The following is a 21,179-nucleotide window of genomic DNA, read 5'->3' on the forward strand; positions in this document are numbered from 1 at the left end:
GGCAAAAAATTGCTTTCACTATCCAATGGAGATTTTAATCCTGCAATTATCAATGATAAATTGACAGTTTCTATCCCATTCCCCGTGTCCCTCCTGTTAACAGCTTTGTATTTAATTTTAACTTTATTGGAGCACAATTCAGTACCTTAGCACCCCCCGTTAGTGCCAGTAGATGGTGCTAATGGGGCAGCAGAGCTTTATTGCCGGGGCGAGCTGAATCCAGTGCCTCATACCAAGTCCCACCACATATCCTCCCTGCGCCCCCCCGGGCCCCCCCCCCCCCAAACCCCCCACAATTAAGTGAGAAGCAGTGTATTAGAAGGTTTTGCTTCACAAATAAGTGGCTGCAGAACTCTGCTACCTTCTGCAACCAGACCTCCATCCTCAGATCAGGGCAACCACGGCTCTCTCAGTAGCAGTCAAGGTCACCGTCGCCCTCAATTTCGCTGCCACTGGATCATAGAAACATAGAAACATAGAAAATAGGTGCAGGAGTAGGCCATTCGGCCCTTCTAGCCTGCACCGCCATTCAATGAGTTCATGGCTGAACATGCAACTTCAGTACCCCATTCCTGCTTTCTTGCCATACCCCTTGATCCCCCTAGTAGTAAGGACTACATCTAACTCCTTTTTGAATATACTTAGTTAAATGGCCTCAACAACTTTCTGTGGTAGAGAATTTCACAGATTCACCACTCTCTGGGTGAAGAAGTTTCTCCTCAGCTCGGTCCTAAATGGCATACCCCTTATCCTTAGACTGTGACCCCTGGTTCTGGACTTCCCCAACATTGTGAACATTCTTCCTGCATCTAACCTGTCTAAACCCATCAGAATTTTAAACGTTTCTATAAGGTCCCCTCTCATTCTTCTGAATTCCAGTGAATACAAGCCCAGTTGATTTAGTCTTTCTTGATAGGTCAGTCCCGCCATCCCGGGAATCAGTCTGGTGAACCTTCGCTGCACTCCCTCAATAACAAGAATGTCCTTCCTCAGGTTAGGAGACTAAAACTGTACACAATACTCCAGGTGTGGCCTCACCAAGGCCCTGTACAACTGTAGCAACACCTCCCTGCCCCTGTACTCAAATCCCCTTGCTATGAAGGCCAACATGCCATTTGCTTTCTTAACCGCCTGCTGTACCTGCATGCCAACCTTCAATGACTGATCTACCATGACACCCAGGTCTCGTTGCACCTCCCCTTTTCCTAATCTGTCACCATTCAGATAATAGTCTGTCTCTCTGTTTTTACCACCAAAGTGGACAACCTCACATTTATCCACATTATACTTCATCTGCCATGCATTTGCCCACTCACCTAACCTATCCAAGTCACTCTGCAGCCTCATAGCATCCTCCTCGCAGCTCACACTGCCACCTAACTTAGTGTCTTCCGCAAATTTGGAGATACTACATTTAATCCCCTCGTCTAAATCATTAATATACAGTGTAAACAGCTGGGGCCCCAGCACAGAACCTTGCGGTACCCCACTACTCACCGCCTGCCATTCTGAAAAGTACCCATTTACTCCTACTCTCTGCTTCCTGTCTGACAACCATTTCTCAATCCATGTCAGCACACTACCCCCAATCCCCTGTGCTTTAACTTTGCACATTAATCTCTTGTGTGGGACCTTGTCGAAAGCCTTCTGAAAGTCCAAATATACCACATCAACTGGTTCTCCCTTGTCCACTCTACTGGAAACATCCTCAAAAAATTCCAGAAGATTTGTCAAGCATGATTTCCCTTTCACAAATCCATGCTGACTTGGACCTATCATGTCACCTCTTTCCAAATGCGCTGCTATGACATCCTTAATAATTGATTCCATCATCTTACCCACTACCGATGTCAGGCTGATTCCCTGTTTTCTCTCTCCCTCCTTTTTTAAAAAGTGGGGTTACATTGGCTACCCTCCACTCGATAGGAACTGATCCAGAGTCAATGGAATGTAGGAAAATGACTGTCAATGCATCCGCTATTTCCAAGGCTACCTCCTTAAGTACTCTGGGATGCAGTCCATCAGGCCCTCAATCCCATCAATTTCCCCAACACAATTTCCCGACTAATAAGGATTTCCCTCAGTTCCTCCTCCTTACTAGACCCTCTGACCCTTCTTATATCCGGAATGTTGTTAGTGTCCTCCTTAGTGAATACCGAACCAAAGTACTTGTTCAATTGGTCCGCCATTTCTTTGTTCCCCGTTATGACTTCCCCTGATTCTGACTGCAGGGGACCTACATTTGTCTTTACTAACCTTTTTCTCTTTACATATCTATAGAAACTTTTGCAATCCGTCTTAATGTTCCCTGCAAGCTTCTTCTCGTACTCCATTTTCCCTGCCCTAATCAAACCCTTTGTCCTCCTCTGCTGAGTTCTAAATTTCTCCCAGTCTCCGGGTTCGCTGCTATTTCTGGCCAATTTGTATGCCACTTCCTTGGCTTTAGTACTATCCCTGATTTCCCTTGATAGCCACGGTTGACCCACCTTCGCTTTTTTATTTTGATGCCAGACAGGAATGTACAATTGTTGTAGTTCATCCATGCGGTCTCTAAATGCCTGCCATTGCCCATCCACAGTCAACCCCTCAAGTATCATTCGCCAATCAATCCTAGCCAATTCATGCCTCATACCTTCAAAGTTACCCTTCTTTAAGTTCTGGACCATGGTCTGAATTAACTGTTTCATTCTCCATCCTAATGCAGAATTCCACCATATTATGGTCACTCTTCCCCAAGGGGCCTCGCACAATGAGATTGCTAATTAATCCTCTCTCATTACACAACACCCAGTCTAAGATGGCCTCTCCCCTAGTTGGTTCCTCGACATATTGGTCTAGAAAACCATCCCTTATGCACTCCAGGAAATCCTCCTCCACCATATTGCTTCCAGTTTGGCTAGCCCAATCTATGTGCATATTAAAGTCAGCCATTATAACTGCTGCACCCTTATTGCATGCACCCATAATTTCTTGTTTGATGCCCTCCCCAACATCACTACTACTGTTTGGAGGTCTGTATACAACTCCTACTAACGTTTTTTGCCCTTTGGTGTTCTGCAGCTCTACCCATATAGATTCCACATCATTCAAGCTAATGTCATTCCTAACTATTGTATTAATCTCCTCTTTAACCAGCAATGCTACCCCACCTCCTTTTCCTTTTATTCTATCCTTCCTGAATGTTGAATACCCCTGGATGTTGAGTTCCCAGCCCTGATTCTTCCAGTCAGCAACAAGAGACATAGCTAGCATCTTGCAGTTCGCCATCCGTTGCTGCATGCAGGAGGTTACAGAGACTCTCTACAGTAGAAGCAGGATCTACATTTCCTTCCCCATCACCAAAGAGAAGCAGGATGAGATACATGTGGCTTTGCCAGGATAGCAGGATTCCCGGTGGTGCAGGGCGCCATTGACTGCACCCACATGGCTTTGCAGGTGGCACATAAAAATCCTGAGATCTTCCGTAACCGCAAAGTCTACCACTCACTTAATGTGCAGTTGGTGTGTGACTGGAGACAGTGAATGCTCAATGTCAATGCCCTGTATCCTGGCAGCAGCCACAATGCCTTCATCCTGTACCCAACCAGTGTACCACCACTCTTCCAGCCACCACATTGAGCTCTCTGCTGGCTCGTCGGACACAAGGGTTATCCACTCTCCACCTGGCTCATGACTCCCCTCCGCAACCCCAATACTCCTGCCCAGCATTCATATAATGAGAGCCATGCCACCACCAGGAACATCATCAAGCAGACCATCGGCCTGTTGAAGCAACGGTTCCGCTGCCTTGACCATGCAGGAGGCAACCTCCAGTACTCGGCTGAGCGGGTGTCCCATTTTGTGGTGGTCTGCTGCATGCTGCACAAATTGGACATCATAAGGGCCCAGCACTTGCCGCCCGGGATTGCGAGACCACCTCAGGAGGAGGAGGAGAGAAAGAAAGAGGAGGATGAAGATGAGGAGGGAGAGGAAGAAAAGGAGTATGATGATGAGGAGGAGGAACAGGAGCAAGGGAGGAGGCAGCCACTCAAGCGGTCTTCCAGAAGGGCGGTCCATGATTGCCTCATCAGACTGCGGTTCGAAAGAATTAAACCCAGATCCCCGTGGCTCATCACAAATCCATTATCCATCCCTGTCACAGGCCATATCACAGTGCAAAGCTGAAATGAGAGACACCAGAAAATAATCCAAACTTAAACAATAAATTTAACAAAAATCGCTGCACACATATTTACAACAAAAATATTAACTAGTCACCGTGGTGCAATCCCTTAGTGCCTCTCATTACTGTGCCTTTGCCTGCTCTAGTGCTCCTACCAATTGTTGGCCCAGTGGTTGAAGCAGGTTGGTGGAAGGCTGCTGAGTGTCCGTGCAGGAGACTTCAGATGGCCTTGCAGGATGTCTTCGACCAGCTCTGGGCCAGTAAAGCCCGGCTGTAGAATGCACCACCTCACCATGGGTGGCAATAGTCTGGGCAGAGATGGTGGTGTGGCAGTGGTGGGACAGGAATGCTGTCATCGCTGAGCCATTGCCACTCCCACAGGGCAGCACGTCAGCATCTCTAGCAATCTGTTGGGGCACTGGTTGCTTGCCTACCGCAACATCATGAAACCCCTGTCAACTGTCGTAGACACAGTCATGATGGCAGCAGTCAGAGCTTGCATGGCATCAAGCTGAGACTGCATGAGAGCACTCAGATGGGATGCCACTAAGCATAGACTGCATTACAGCACTAAGACATTGCATCAATTCTGCCTGTGCTCCAATGGAAGCTGCCAGGTCACCCATTACACATACTACCTAGGTCTGGGTCACCACAATCTCTCTGGAAGTCTATCATCCTTTGCAGACTGGTAATGATGGGGTCCATGGTGTGCGCAGAGTCTTGTGGAGTGCAGGAGGCAGACTCCTCCAAGCTCCTTATCATCGCCGAGAGGTTCTCAGACATCCTTGCCATTGCACCTATCATCTTCATGTGCATGCCCAATACCCTTCATTTAATCACCTCCCCATTTAGGTCTTCATCTGCATCCTATGCATCAGAACCCATGAGCTGGCCCCCAAGTTTTCCCCTGGTCTTGCTGCAGCCCACTCGTTCCCGGTGCCTCACCCTGTGCAGATCCCACTACTATACTAGCCTCTACTGTGCCAGTATCTGAGCTGGTGTCTGCAGGTTAGAGATGCAGTGATGCAATAAGTTCTTCTTCCTCTTCTTCTCCTGCCTCGCTATATACCATGTCCTCAGGGACAGGCTGCTCAGGTGCTTACTGATTATCTGAGAGCATAAAGGCACAAGAATCGGGTTAAGGGGAGGGGGACAGGAAGGTAGAAATACATGCATATAGCATGATTAGCTGAAAAATGCAAAGCGCATGTGGCATGAGGGGAAAGTGTGATATGAGAAGGATTATGGATGAACATACCATTGTTGTTCACAAGGGGGTCAAAATTGCCTGTGGCCACAGCACCCACCACCTGGTGCCCAATAATCTGCAGCATTCAATTCTGCAGCGCATACAATGGTTAAGTGTTGGCTTGTCTCCTGCCTGTGTACTCCTGCTCCTTCCTGTTGTGAGCACCTTGGCCTGCAAGAGTAAGGAAAGTGTGTGAGTGAGGATGGAGCACTGAGTTTGGGTGATGTGCCTATCATAGTTGAATAACTGTTATTTTGTGCAAGGTGTGAGATGTCGGTGTGAGTGTTAGTAGGTAGAGATTGTTGGTGCGTGAGTGCTGGGGGTGTGGTGCTTTGGGCAATGTGTAAAGACTGTGGTTCAGATGGTCGTATGTAGCATTTGTTGAAGCATTGACTCACCCTGACCATCCGAGTGAGGTTGTTAAATTTCCTCCTGCACTTTGTGTGGGTCCTGGGGACCACAATGCTGCCTGAGACGGACTGCTCGAGACGTGCTGTCAGAGACATGCTGCGCTACCTCCCCCCATATGGTGCGGAGATCTAATCCATCCATTCCTTACACTCATTTATCACTCTTGCCCAACCTACTTCATTCCCGTCTTGCAGGAGAAGAGGGCCCAAAATAAGAGGGAGATGGGAAGAACCAGTAGTAGACCTCCATCATTTACAAACCTTATGACAGCAGAGGAGGCTGCTTCAGAAATATCTGGAGTCACCAAGCAACAGGAGGTGGGAGACGGAGCGAGCGGGACATCTCAGCAACCTTACGACAAAATTATGTATCATACAGCTACATAGCATACACCAGTCACTCATATTGGGAATGATGTCAGCAACCAATGAATGGTCATCATGTGCTGAAGCCATGGGGTCAGCAGCTTGTAGAAGCATGCAGAACACAAAGATGGCACACAAGTAGATTCACAAGGTTAGCCACTTGGGTGTTTTATCAACTGTTTATGTAAAGTTTTTGTTAATGTGCTGTCAAACATAAAAATCTTTATTTTCACCACTTTCCCGTCTTGGACACATTTGTGTGCACCTTTGGAAGTGGCTTAGTGAGTTGCAGTGAATGTTGAGACATAACAATACCTCCAGGAAGTGTGGTGAGTATGAAAGCAATGGCGTGGGCATTGTAGGGATGCTTTACATAAGAACATAAGAAATAGGAATAGGAGTAGGCCATATGGCCCCTCGAACCTGCTCTGGCTGATCTGATCATGGGCTCAGCTCCATTTCCCCACCCTCTCCCCATTACCCCTTATCCCCTTATTGTTTAAGAAACTGTCCATTTCTATCTTAAATTTATTCAATGTCCCAGCTTCCACAGCTCTCTGAAGCAGCGAATTCCACAGATTTACAACCCTCTGAGAGAAGAAATTTCTCCTCATCTCTGTTCCAAATGGGCAGCCCCTTATTCTAAGATCATGCCCTCTAGTTCTTGTCTCCTCCATCAGTGGAAACATCCTCTCTGCATCCACCTGGTCAAGCCCCCTCATAATCTTATACATTTCGATAAGATCACCTCTCATTCTTCTGAATTCCAATGAGTAGAGGCCCAACCTGCTCAACTTTTCCTCATAAGTCAACCCCCTCATCCCCGGAATCAACCTACTGAACCTTCTCTAAACTGCCTCCAAAGCTAGTATATCCTTTCATAAATATGGAAACCAAAACTGCACACAGTATTCCAGATGTGGCCTCACCAATACCTTATATAGCTGTAGTAAGACTTCACTGCTTTTATATTCTATCAGAAAAGCCATTGGTACCAAGATACCATTGGCCTTCCTGATCACTTGCTGTACCTGCATACTATCCTTTTGTGTTTCATGCACAAATATCCCCCATGTCCCACTGTACAGTGGCACTTTGCAATCTTTCTCCATTTAAATAATAACTTGCTCTTTGATTATTTTTTGCCTAAGTGCATGACCTCACACTTTCCAACATTATACTCCATCTGCCAAATTTTTGCCCACTCACTTAGCCTGTCTTTGTCCTTTTGCAGATTTTTTGTGCCCTACTCACACATTGCTTTTCCTACCATCTTTGTATCATCAGCAAATTTGGCTATGTTACACTCAGTCCAAGTCGTTAATATAGATTGTAAATAGTTGAGGTCCCAGCACTGATCCCTGCAGCACCCCACTAATTACTGGTTGCCAACCAGAGAATGAACCATTTATCCCGACTCTCTGTTCTCTTTTAGTTAGCCAATCCTCTATCCATGCTAATATATTGCCCCCAACCCTGTGAACTTTTATCTTGTGCAGTAACCTTTTATGTGGCACCTTGTCAGATGCCTTCTCGAAGTCCAAACACACCACATCTACTTGTTCCCCTTTATCCACCCTGTTCATTACATCGTCAAAGAACTCCAGCAAAATTTTCAAACATGACTTCCCCTTCATAAATCCATGCTGACTCTGCCTGACCGAATTTTGCTTTTTCAAATGACCTGCAACTGCTTCTTTAATAATAGACTCCAACAAATATCCCAACCACAAATGTTAGGCTAACTGGTCTATAGTTTCCTGTTTTTTGTCTGCGTCCCTTTTTAAATAGGGTGTTGGTGTGCAGTGGTGCCAATCTGGTGAATCATGTAGCAACCTTATGGGTATACAGCATCAAGTTAAGTAAATCTGGCCATGATGAGGTCATCCCTGGCCTGCTGGGTAGCAATGTGCTTGCATGTTGATGCCCTCTGCTCTGTGCAGCACCAGGTTCACAGAGAAGGTTGCTGGTGGGGTTGTTGGTGCTGCTGGTGTGCCTGGTGCTGCTGGTGTTGTGGCTCATCATGGTCAGATTTTGAGCACCAAGGTGAGAAAGTATAAACGGCACCCATATTGATGGAATAGATGGCAGGTGAAGTAGAGATGACAGAAGCAATCTGTCAATGGTGAGATAGGTTCTTCCAATAATGTGACACTGGATGGAGACTTTTTTGGGAAGAATTGCAGCCTGCAGAATCTGTGCTGGAAATAGACTGAGCAACAGCTTCTGCCTGAGGAAAGTGATCAGCTGTCAGTTGGGAGTTTTTATTGTGTATTTGATACTGTCAACTAATCAGCTGGAGCAATGGCCACTCAACTCATGCCTCAGGTTGACAGTCGAGGCTGCCGGGCAGCGTGATTCCCATGGCCATCCAGATAAATTTAAAATGTAGGGGGGGAGGTGGGAAGGCACGTAAATATTTGAAAAAAAGGTTATAATGATTTGAATTAGGTCATCCACCTCTGCCGGTTGTGTCGTTGATGCACTGACAAACATGTCCAAGGGAAAGGCGCATGGAGGCGAGATGATGGCGAGTTCCGGACTCGCTTCTCAAAATATCAACTTTACAATTTGACCCAGCTCCGATCGTGCCTGCAACCACCCCAGAAAATTCTGACCTATGTCATGGCCAACTCTTCCCATAGGAATTGCTCCACAAAGAAAAAACCAAGGTCCATCTCCTTTCCCATCTACCATCCTGGTAGTCACATGATAATGGAACTGTTGACTAATCACAGCAATCGATCTCTATCAATTAGTCTACAACAGACCCAGACACAACAGGTGGAAAATCATAATACTTGAGGGCTTTGGGAACCAAAGGTCCAAAGTCTCCTGTTGATCCCAGCATGCTACACTTCCCACATGTCATGACTTAACTTACTCATATATTGTATTCCAAAATGTTATACCTGTACAGAACTCTACCAGCATCCAGTTAGGATTTAGCATTAAGAGTGGGATCATAGAGTTAGAGTTAGTGGCTAATGGTTAGGGTTAGAATAGGGCTTAAGGTTGGAAACCGCGATTGACACCAGCATTGTCATTAGACGCATCTTTACAGCGGAAAGAGCGTGCAGCAAACCAGTCCCACCCACCCCTTCCCTCAACGACTATCTGTCCCACCTGTGACAGGGACTGTGGTTCTCATATTGAACTGTTCAGCCACCAAAGAACTCACTTCAGGAGTGGAAGCAAGTCTTCCTCGATTCCGAGGGTCTGCCTATGATGATGATGACTTTATTAATATGATCTCAGGAAATGTACCACAACCGGTACAAGATAAGTAGATATAAAAATCTATGTATAGTTATTTTTGATTAATGCGTTTATTCCCATTCGCGGTTTATCGTTCAAATATTATTATTTTTAACCTTGTTTCTCTCTCTTTATCCGTACAATGAGATGTGTATGTTTGTGTTTACATTTACTTTTGATAGTTGTGTGAGATTCCACAGTCAGCCAAGTCCCTCCATTCAAGGCTGCGCTGAAAGGAACGAACATCACCTTCCACCACACGTTCCCCCTCTATCAAGAGGAGTCCGATATAGAGGTTCACTGGTGGAGACACGGTGCTGAGAAGTTCTTGGACGACGGGGAAGGAACAAGAGACAGTATAAGCTGCTGAGAAAAGGGCGAGCCGCTTTCCATCTCTTAGATGTGAGCTTCAAGGACTCTGGCCGCTATTACTGCTCCGTGTACCGCCGGGGAACATTGTTTGGGAACGGAACCGGCACAGAGCTCCTTGTGTCTGGTGAGTCGCTCGAGCACACGGCACAAGTGTCAATTTTGCAAAGAGTATTTGGGGAAATGCCACAGAGTTGGAGCTGTGTGCGGGACAGGGATACCTGCCCAGGTTTTTGCACCCAGTGTCAGCATCAAGCCATTCTAGGGATGAGATGGTCAATTTACAAGGAAGCTTTTCTGCGTGCGTACTTTGCAATCTCATCCTTCATATCTAAAAAATGGTTTACGGTTTTCTTACACATTGCAACGGAGGAAATCTTCCCCCTTCAGTGGCAATACGTAGATCGTGCATTTGTGGGATAGTGTAAAACAGTTGATACCAAGTCGGTCATTCCAACTTCAATGGAAATTACAATCGGCAGAGAAGTAACAGAGGCTGCAGACTGACTGAAGCCCGATTTACACTACCTCACCAAGTCAAAATCTACCCCAAAGTGAGCTCATTATGGACCGATTTCTGGAGTGAAGATTCCCTCTGGCTAACCTTTTCGAAAACTACAATTTCACTGGAAATTGCAAACACAGATGTGGAGCAATGTTGGGCTGGTCGCGGTGTGTCGCTACGATGTTAACATTGGCATGAAAGGTAAGTCTTCTTTTGGAACAACGTTATGATTTCATTGTGTCTGCCATTCGAATTATATGGCCTGCCCAACGGAGCTGATCAAGTATGGTCAGTGCTTCAATGTTGTGGATGTCGGTCTGGACAAGGACGCTAATGCTGGTGCGTCTGTCCTCCCAGGGGATTTGTAGGATCTTGCGAGACATCGTAGGTGGTATTTCTCCAAGACTTGAGGTGTCTACAGTACATGGTCCATGTCTCTGAGCCATACAGGAGGGCAGGTATTACTACAGCCCTGTAGACCATGAGCTTGGTGACAGTTTTGAGGGCCTGGTCTTCAAAGACTTTTCCTCAGGCAGCTGAAGGCTGCACTGGCGCACTGGAGGTGGTGTTGGATCTCGTCGTTAAAGCCTGCTCTTGTTGACAGGAGGCTCCTGAGATAAGGAATATATTGGCGCAGAAATAAGCATCTCAACTGTTCTGACCAGAAGTCTTAAAGAGCTCAGGGGAGCATTTTAGCGCATTTTTTTACACACAGGGTTGTCAGGACGTGGAATATCCTTTCAGAAACAGTGGTGGAAGCAGAGTCTATCATTGTTTTTTAAGTCATATGGATAAATACGTCAACGGGACTAACTGGGCTGCTGTGTCAGAGCCGACACACGCACACTGAGCCGAATGGACTCCAGCACTATAACGTATGATTTTATAACCGGATAACTATGATTCGGTAAATAGAGCACACAAATTTAAGATCATTGCCAAAAGAACCAGAGGGGAAATGAGAAAAAATGTTTTACAAGACTAGTTGTTATGATCTGTAATGCACTGCCTGGAAGAGTGCTGCCAGCAGATTCAATAATAACTTTCAAACGGGAATTGGATGTACATTTGAAAAGGAATGTTTAGCAGAGCTATGGGGAAAGAGCAGAGATGTGGGATGAATTGGATAGCTCTTTCAGAGAGCCGGCACAGACAAGCTGGGCCCAATGGCCTCCTTCTGTGCTCTATTATTCTATGATTCTACCAAATATGGCACTTTTCGCTCTCCGTTTCGGTGCCCGTGTAATTTCTAGCTCAATGTTTAGTAATACTGGAAAACACAGAAATTAACAACGTTCGGATGAAACACTTTGTGAAACGGACCCGTCCTACACTCGTGTTCTAAATTATAGACTGCAGAAATAACATAATAATTAGTATTTCAAACCCAAACTAATGTTCTTTTCTCCCCAAGCTCGGCCCACTCCTCTGAGCATCGACTTGGTTGAGTCTGAGTTCCGCCCACCCATTTCTCCGACTCGCGTGTGTAAGATCTCAATGTGGCTTGGTATAAAAACAACGAAAAGCTTGTAACCGGGGACAATACTGAACAGCGCAGCGCGGTGGGCTTGTATGAGGTTTGCAGCACTTTCAAAGATACGGCGCATGTCCGCAGTGGGGCTCTGTACAGCTGTACAAGTGTCTCATGTCTCTCTTCAGACTCCAGCCAGTGTTAATTACAGCTCCGAAGGTACCATCAATACATTTTTCAGAAACGTTCGCTCCTTTACAGCTTTTCTTAATACAGGGACACGGTTGTCAACACTTCTGTTAGCATTTGATGTTACTGCAATCGTTTATTACATTGAGGGTCTGTTTGTCAGATTGTGAATTGTTTCATTTGTAGGCACTTTATTGGAATATGTTTTGAAACATATCGGTATGGCCTCTAAACGATCCTAAAATCATATAATCATAGAAATATACAACCCTGTCTGCCAACGATTAGTTACCCAGCCTAATCCCACTTCTCAGCACTTGGTCCATAGTCCTGTAGGTTACAGCACTACAAAACAAAGTGCTCCCATCATGAAAAAAAAGACAAAGAGCAAGTTATTATTTAAGTGGAGAAAGATTGCAAAGTGCCGCAGTACAGATGGTACGTGCATGAAACGCAAAAGGATAGCATGCAGGTACAACAAATGATTAGGAAGGCCAATGGCATCTTGGCCTTTATTGCAAAGGGGATGGAGTATAAAAGCAGGGAAGTCTTGCTACAGCTATACAGGGTATTGGTGAGGCCACACCTGGAATACTGCGTGCAGTTTTGGTTTCCATATTTACGAAAGGATATACTTTCTTTGGAGGCAGTTCAGAGAAGGTTCAGTAGGTTGATTCCAGGGATGAGGGGGTTGACTTATGAGGAAAGATTGAGTAGGTTGGGCCTCTACTCAGTAGAATACAGAAGCATGAGAGGTGATCTTATCGAAACATATAAGATTATGAGGGGGCTTGACAAGGTGGATGCAGAGTGGATGTTTCCTTTGATGGGGGAGGCTAGAACTAGAGGGCATGATCTTCAGAATGAGGGGCCGCCTATTTAAAACAGAGATGAGGAGGAATTTCTTCTCACAGAAGGTTGTAAATCTGTGCAATTCGCTGCCTCAGAGAGCTATGGAATCTGAGACATTGAATAACTTTAAGACAGAAGTAGACAGTTTCTTAAACGATAAAGGGATAAGAGGTTATGGGGAGCAGGAGGGGAAGTGGACCTGAATCCATGATCAGATCAGCCAATATCTTATTGAATGGCGGTGCAGGCTCAAGGGGCCGTATGGCCTACTCCTGTTCCTATTTCTTATGTTCTTATGTTCTTATGAAAGTAAAAACCCATGGGATCCAGGGCAAGTTGAATCCAAAATTGGCTCAGAGACAGGAAGCAAAGATTAATATTTGATGGGCAACTGGAAGGATGTTTCCAGTGGGGTTCCACAGGGCTCAGTGCTAGGTCCCTTGCCTTTCATGGTATACATCAATGATCTGGACTTGAATACAGTGGGTATGATTAAGAAGTTTGCAGATGATACAAAAATAGACTGCGTGGTTGCTAAAGAAGAAGAAAGCTGCAGATTGCAGGAAGATATCAATCAACTGGTCAGGTGGGCAGAATAGTGGCAAATGGGATTTAATCCAGAGAAGTGTGAATTAAAGCATTTGGAGAGGGCTAACAAGGAAAGGGCATCAGCATTAAATGGTAGGACATTGAGAAGTGTAGAGGAGCAAAGGGATCTGGGGGTGCTTGTCCACATATCCCTGAAGGTAGCAGGCCAGGTGGATAAGATGGTTAAAAAGGCATATGGAATGCTTGTCTTTATTAGCCGAGGCATAGAATATAAGCACAGGTGGGTTATGCTTGAACGATATAAAACACTGGTTAGGCCACAGCTGGAGTACTGCGTGCAGTTTTGGTCACCGAATTACAGGAAGGACATGATTGCACTGGAGAGGGTACAGAGAAGATTTACGAGGATGTTGCCAAGAGTGGAGAATCCTGGCTATTAGGACAGATTGGATAGGCTGGGTTTGTTTTCCTTGGAACGGAGGAGGCTGAGGGGAGACCTCATTGAGGTGTATAAAATTATGAGGGGCCTAGATATAGTGGATAGAAAGGGCCTATTTCCCTTAGCAGATGGGTCAACAACCAGGGGGCATACATTTAAAGTAATTGGTAGAAGGTTGAGAGGGGAGTTGAGGGGAAATTTCTTCACACAGAGGGTTGTGGAGTCTGGAACTCACTGCCTGAAAGGGTGGTAGAGGCAGAAACTCTCACCACATTTATAAAGTACTTGGATGTGCACTTGAAGTGACGCAACCTGCAGGGTTACGGACTGAGAGCTGGAAAGGGAGAATTAGGCTAGATAGCCTCTTGTTGGCCGGCGCAGACTCGATAGGCCCAAATAGCTGCCTTCCGTGCTGTAAACTTCTATGATTCTATGATAACAATGATCGCAAACACGATTTATATGTTGGAAGTAAGAGGATGTCTATCCCGGGACAATGGTTGGTGCAAAATTCTGTCAGTCAACACTAACTCCAGACCAACAGTACATCATAAAGGTCAATGATCTCCGTTGATCCCTGTGGGTTACCAATCTTGCAAAGATATTTAGAGGATTCCCATGTTCTGGGGAAATAGTAGAAGTGTTTTAAGAGACGCTGCTTAGGATTTCACTAGAAATAGTAACTAGAGGAAATCTCCCCCTGCCCCACCCCACCTCCACTTATTAAACATAGAAACATAGAAAATTGGTGCAGGAGTAGGCCATTCGGCCCGTCGAGCCTGCACCGCCATTCAATAAGATCATGGCTGATCATTCACTCAGCATCCCTTTCCTGCTTTCTCTCCATACCCCTTGATCCCCTTAGCCGTAAGGGCCATATCTAACTCGCTCTTGAATATATCCAATAAACTCTCTGTGGCAGGGAATTCCATAGGTTAACAACTCTCTGAGTGAAGACATTTCTCCTCATCTCAGTCCTAAATGGTCTACCCCTTATCCGAAGACTATGTCCCCTGGTTCTGGACTTCCCCAACATTGGGAACATTCTTCCCGCATCTAATCTGTCCAGTCCCGTCAGAATCTTATACTTTTCTATGAGATCCCCTCTCATTCTTCTAGATGCCAGTGTATAAAGGCCCAATAGATCCAGCCTCTCCTCATATGATAGCCCAGCCATCCCTGGAATCAGTCTGGTGAACCTTCGCTGCACTCCCTCAATAGCAAGAACGTCCTTCCTCAGATTAGGAGACCAAAACTGAACACAATATTCCAGGTGAGGCCTCACTAAGGCCCTGTATAACTGCAGTAAGAACTCCCTGCTCCTATACTCAAATCCCCTAGCTATGAAGGCCAACATACCATTTGCCTTCTTCAGCACCTGCTGTACCTGCATGTCCACTTTCAGTGACTGATGAACCATGACACCCAGATCTCGTTGCACCTCCCCTTTTCCTAATCTGCCGACATCCAGATAATATTCTGCCTTCGTGTTTTTGCCCCCAAAATAGATAACTTCACATTTATCCACACATTATACTGCATCTGCCATGCATTTGCCCACTCACTTAACCTGTCCAAGTCACCCTGCAGTCTCTTAGCATCCTCCTCACAGCCCACACCGCCACCCAGTTTAGTGTCATCCACAAACTTGGAGATATTACACTCAATTCCTTCATCTAAATCATTAATGTATATTGTAAAGAGCTGGGGTCCCAGCACTGAGCCCTGCGGCACTCCACTAGTCACTGCCTGCCATTCTGAAAAGGACCTGTTTATCCTGACTCACTGCTTCCTGTCTGCCAACCAGTTCTCTCTCCATGTCAGTACATTACCCTCAATATCATGCGCTTTGATTTTGCACACCAATCTCTTGTGCGGGATCTTGTCAAAAGCCTTTTGAAAGTCCAAATACACCACATCCACTAGTTCTCCCTTGTCCACTCTGCTAGTTACTTCCTCAAAAAATTCCAAAAGATTCGTCAAGCATGATTTCCCTTTCATAAATCCATGTTCACTTGGTCCAATCCAGTCACTGCTTTCCAAATGCGCTGCTATTTCATCCTTAATGATTGATTCCAACATTTTCCCCACTACTGATGTCAGGCTAACCAGTCGAAAATTACCCGTTTTCCCTCTCCCTCCTTTTTAAAAAGTGGTGTTACATTAGCTACCCTCCAGTCCATAGGAACTGATCCAGAGTCGATAGACTGTTGGAAAGTGATCACCAATGCATCCACTATTTCTCGGGCCACTTCCTTAAGTACTCTGGGATGCAGATATCAGGCCCTGGGGATTTATCAGCCTTCAATCCCATCAATTTCACTAACACAATTTCCCACCTAATAAGGATATCCTTCAATTCCTCCTTCTCACTTGATCTACTGTCCCCTAGTACATTCGGAAGATTATTTGTGTCTTCCTTCATGAAGACAGAACCGAAGTATTTGTTCAATTGGTCTGCCATTTCTTTGTTCCCCATTATAAATTCACCTGAATCCAACTGCAAGGGACCTACATTTGTCTTCACTAATCTTTTTCTCTTCACATATTTATAGAAGCTTTTGCAGTCAGTTTTTATTTTCCCTGCAAGCTTCCTCTCATACTCTATTTTCCCCCTCTTAATTAAACTCTTAGTTCTGTTGAATTCTAAATTTCTCCCAGTCCTCAGGTTTGTTGCTTTTTCTAGCCAAATTATATGCTTCTTCCTTGGCTTTAACACTATTCTTAATTTCCCTTGTTAGCCATGGTTCAGCCACCTTCCCCGTTTTATTTTTATTTTTATATAGACAGCGATGTACAATTGCTGAAGTTCATCCATGTGATCTTTAAATGTTTGCCATTGCTTATCCACCGTTAACCCTTTAAGTATCCTTTGCCAGTCTATTCTAGCCAATTCACGCCTCATACTGTCAAAGTTACTTTTCCTTAAGTTCAAGGACCCTAGTTTCCAAATTAACTTTGTCACTCTCCATCTTAATAAAGAATTCTACCATATTATGGTCACTCTTCCCCAAGGGGCCTTGCACAACAAGATTGCTAATTAGTCCCTTCTCATTACACATCACTCAGTCTGGGATGGCCAGCTCTCTAGTTGGTTCCTCGATATATTGGTCTAGAAATCCATCCCTAATACACCCCAGGAAATCCTCCTCCACCGCATTGCTACCAGTTTTGTTAGCCCAATCAATATGTAGATTAAAGTCGCCCATGATAACTGCTGTACCTTTATTGCACACATCACTTATTTCTTGTTTGATGCTGTCCCCAACCTCACTACTACTGTTTGGTGGTCTGTATACAACTCCCACTAGTGTTTTCTGCCCTTTGGAATTCCACAGCTCCCGCCATATCGATTCCACATCATCCAGGCTAATGTCCCTCCTTACTATTGCATTAATTTCCTCTTTAACCAGCAACGCCACCCCACCTCCTTTTCCTTTCTGTCTATCCTTCCTAAATGCTGAATACCCTTGGATGTTGAGTTCCCAGCCTTGGTCAACCTGGAGCCATGTCTCCGTGATGCCAATTACATCATACCCGTTAACTGCTATCTGTGCAGTTAATTTGTCCACCTTAAATCCGAATACTCCTCGCATTGAGGCACAGAGCCTTCAGGCTTGTCTTTTTAACACAGTTTGCGCATTTAGAATTTTGCTGTAATGTGGCCCTTTTTGTTTTTTGCCTTAGGTTCCTCTGCCCTCCACTTTTACTATTCTCCTTTCTATCTTTTGCTTCTGACTCCATTTTATTTTCCTCTGTCTCCCTGCATAGGTTCCCATCCCCCTGCCACATTAGTTTAACTCCTCCCCAACAGCACTAGCAAACACTCCCCCCAGGACATTGGTTCCGGTCCTGCCCAGGTGCAGACTGTCCAGTTTGTACTGGTCCCACCTCCCCCAGAACCGGTTCCAATGTCCCAAGAATTTGAACCCATCCCTTCTGCACCACTGCTCAAGCCACGTATTCATCTGAGCTATCCTGCGATTCCTACTCTGACTAGCACGTGGCACTGGTAGCAATCCTGAGATTACTACTTTTGAAGTCCTACTTTTTAATTTAACTCCTAGCTCCCTAAATTCGTCTCGTAGGACATCATCCCATTTTTTATCTATATCGTTGGTACTTATCTGCACCATGACAACTGACTGTTCACCCTCCCTTTTCAGAATGTCCAGCACCCGCTCCAAGACATCCTTGACCCTTGCACTAGGTAGGCAACATACCATCCTGGAGTCTCAGTTGCGGCTGCAGAAACACCTATCTATTCCCTTTACAATTGAATCCCCTATCGCTATCGCTCTCCCACTCTTTTTCCTGCCCTCCTGTGCAGCAGAACCAGCCACAGTGCCATGAACTTGGCTGCCATTGCTCCCCCCTGATGAGTCATCCCCCCCCCAACAGTACTCAAAGCGGTGTATCTGTTTTGCAGGGGGATGACCGCAGGGGTCCCTGCACTACCTTCCTTGCACTACCCTTCCTGTTGGTCTTCCATTCCCTATCTGGCTGTGGACCCTTTACCTGCGGTAAGACCAACTCACTAAATGTGCTATTCACATCATTCTCAGTAAACGGGAATACAAATATGACCGCAACATTATCGGAACAATTTGTTTCACAACACTTATTTTAAAGGCTCTGGTGATTGCATCATCATCATCATAGGCAGTCCCTCAGAATCGAGGAAGACTTGCTTCCACTCTTAAAATGAGTTCTTAGGTGGCTGAGCAATCCAATATGAGAACCACAGACTCTGTCACAGGTGGGACAGATAATCATTGAAGGAAGGGGTGGGTGGGACTGGTTTGTTGCACGCTCTTTCCGCTGCCTGCCCTTGATTTCTGCATGCTCTTGGCATTGAGACTCGTGGTGCTCAGCGCCCTCCCGGATGCACTTCCTCCACTTAGGGCGGTCTTTGGCCAGGGACTCCCAGGTGTCATTGGGGATGTTGCCTTTTATCAGGGAAGCTTTGAGGGTGTCCTTGTAATGTTTCCTCTGCCCACCTTTGGCTCATTTGCCATGAAGGCGTTCCGAGTAGAGTACTTGCTTTGGCAGTCTCGTATTTGGCATGCAAACAATGTGGCCTGCGCAGCGGAGCTGATGAAGTGTGGTCAGTGCTTCAATGCTGGGGATGTTGGACTGGTCGAGGACACTAATAAGAACGTAAGAACAAAAGAAATAGAAGCAGAAGTATGCCATACGGCCCCTCGAGCCTACTCCACCATTCGATAAGATCATGCCTGATCTGATCATGGACTCAGCTCCACTTCCCGGCCCGCTCCCCATAACCCCTTATCCCCTTATCATTTAAGAAACTGCCCTTTTCTGTCTTAAATTTATTCAATGTCCCAGCTTCCACAGTGAATTCCACAGATTTACAACCTTCTGAGAGAAGAAATTTCTCCTCGTCTCAGTTTTAAATGGACGGCCCCTTATTCTACGACCATGCCCTCTAGTTCTAGTCTCCCCCATCAGTGGAAACATCCACTCTGCATCCACCCTGTCAAGCCCCCTCATAATCTTATACGTTTCGATAAGATCACCTCTCATTTTTCTGAATTCCATTGAGTAGAGAGCCAACCTACTCCACCTTTCCTCATAAGTCAACCCCCTCATCTCCAGAATCAACCAAGTGAAACTTTTCTGAACTGTCTCCAAAGCAAGTATATCCTTTCGTTACTATGGAAACCAAAACTGCATGCAGTATTCCAGGTGTGGCCTCACCAATATCCTGTGTAGCGGTAGCAAGATTTCCTTGCTTTTATACTCCATCCCCTTTGTAATAAAGGTCAAGATTCCATTGCCCTTCCTGATCACTTGCTGTACCTGCATACAAACCTTTTGTGTTTCATGCGCAAATACCCCCAGGTCCGCTGTACTGCAGCACTTTGCAATCTTTCTCCATTTAAATAAAAACTTGCTCTGATTTTTTTTTTCTAACAAAGTGCACGACCTCACACTTTCCAACATTATACTCCATCTGCCAAATCTGTGCCCAATCACTAAGCCTATCTATGTACTTTTGCAGATTTTTTGTATCCTCCTCACACATTGCTATTAGTCCCATCTTGGTGCGCCTGTCCTCCCAGACGCTTTGTAGGATCCTGCGGAGACATCGTTGTGGGGACATGTTAAATGCATTTCACGGAGTGTTTGTGAATTGGCTGCACCTAGCCAGAGCGGGTTCCTCCCACCGCATTCATTTGCCCGGACTATTCAGCTGTGAAGCTGGTTTTCTTGGTTCAGTGCACATTGGGCAACTCAGTAACGTATTCAGAAGCAGATTTTACGTTTAGGCGTGTGTGCCGAGAATGTGTCCACGAAAATCAATAGAATCAATGTTTGTTTATTGGTAAATTGAAAGTAGATTACATTTGTTTCAATAATTGGATTGGAGTCTGATTTAACCATGTTTAGTGCCAAAATGAATTGCACTGACGACACTGCGATTATGACAGACTGCGGATAATCTGATAAACTGGATCAAGGTTGAAACAAATATATTTTCCAATCTGTCTCTGCTTAAAAACAACCAGTAACCAATGGCTCTAACACCAAAGGCAGTGTGCACAGACCAGGAAGGTGGCGGGTTCTATCCCGGGACTAAGCTACAGTCGCTGATTTCTGCAGGTGGGCAGTGGGTTCCCATGATATTGTTCTTGGTGAGGAAGGGTGGAATCAGGCAGGTCAAACTCCTGATCCCTTTCCAGTGACTACTTCGGAAAGCCTTCATGTCTGGAGTTCAGGATAGTGTTCGGCTGTGAGGACCTACCCTGAATCTAAAATTCCGCTGGCACTTGGGGATATAAATTCGTTTGGGACAGTGGCGTAAAACGGGCGATAGCGCATGGGCCACCCGTTTTACACTCTGTCCCATTTGCTTTTTCATTGAAATCGATGGAAACGAAAATCAGACCGAATTCAAAAATAATTCGCTCTCGCCAGTTTAGCATTATGGCCCACGATAAATGTACACCCCGTATGTCTAAACTCACCCTTGAAAGTTGGCCACATAGGCGAGATATCAGAGCGTGTATTGCGCACAGGAACCTTACCTGGAATCAGCACATTTGGGAGAGTACGGGCTGAGATTGGAAAGGAAAGTGTGGGGAGGGGGGAGTAATTGATCAAAGTCATCCATTCAATCCACTGCCAGTGTTAAATGCTGTGTTCTTTAGCAGGTCATGCAAGAAACAACTGACTGGAACATGATAAACTGTGCTGAAGATTTCACTGCCTCCAAGGAAATTGCAAGCCTGGTATTCTGGACAGGGTATCATGAGGGTAAATTTTGACTGTGAGATAGCGTGACATGGGTCATAACGACTTGCCAGCACCTTTTACATCTCTCGATAGTTTT

The sequence above is a fragment of the Pristiophorus japonicus genome, chromosome 13 (assembly GCF_044704955.1).
Source record: "Pristiophorus japonicus isolate sPriJap1 chromosome 13, sPriJap1.hap1, whole genome shotgun sequence".
NCBI classification, from domain to species: domain Eukaryota; kingdom Metazoa; phylum Chordata; class Chondrichthyes; family Pristiophoridae; genus Pristiophorus; species Pristiophorus japonicus.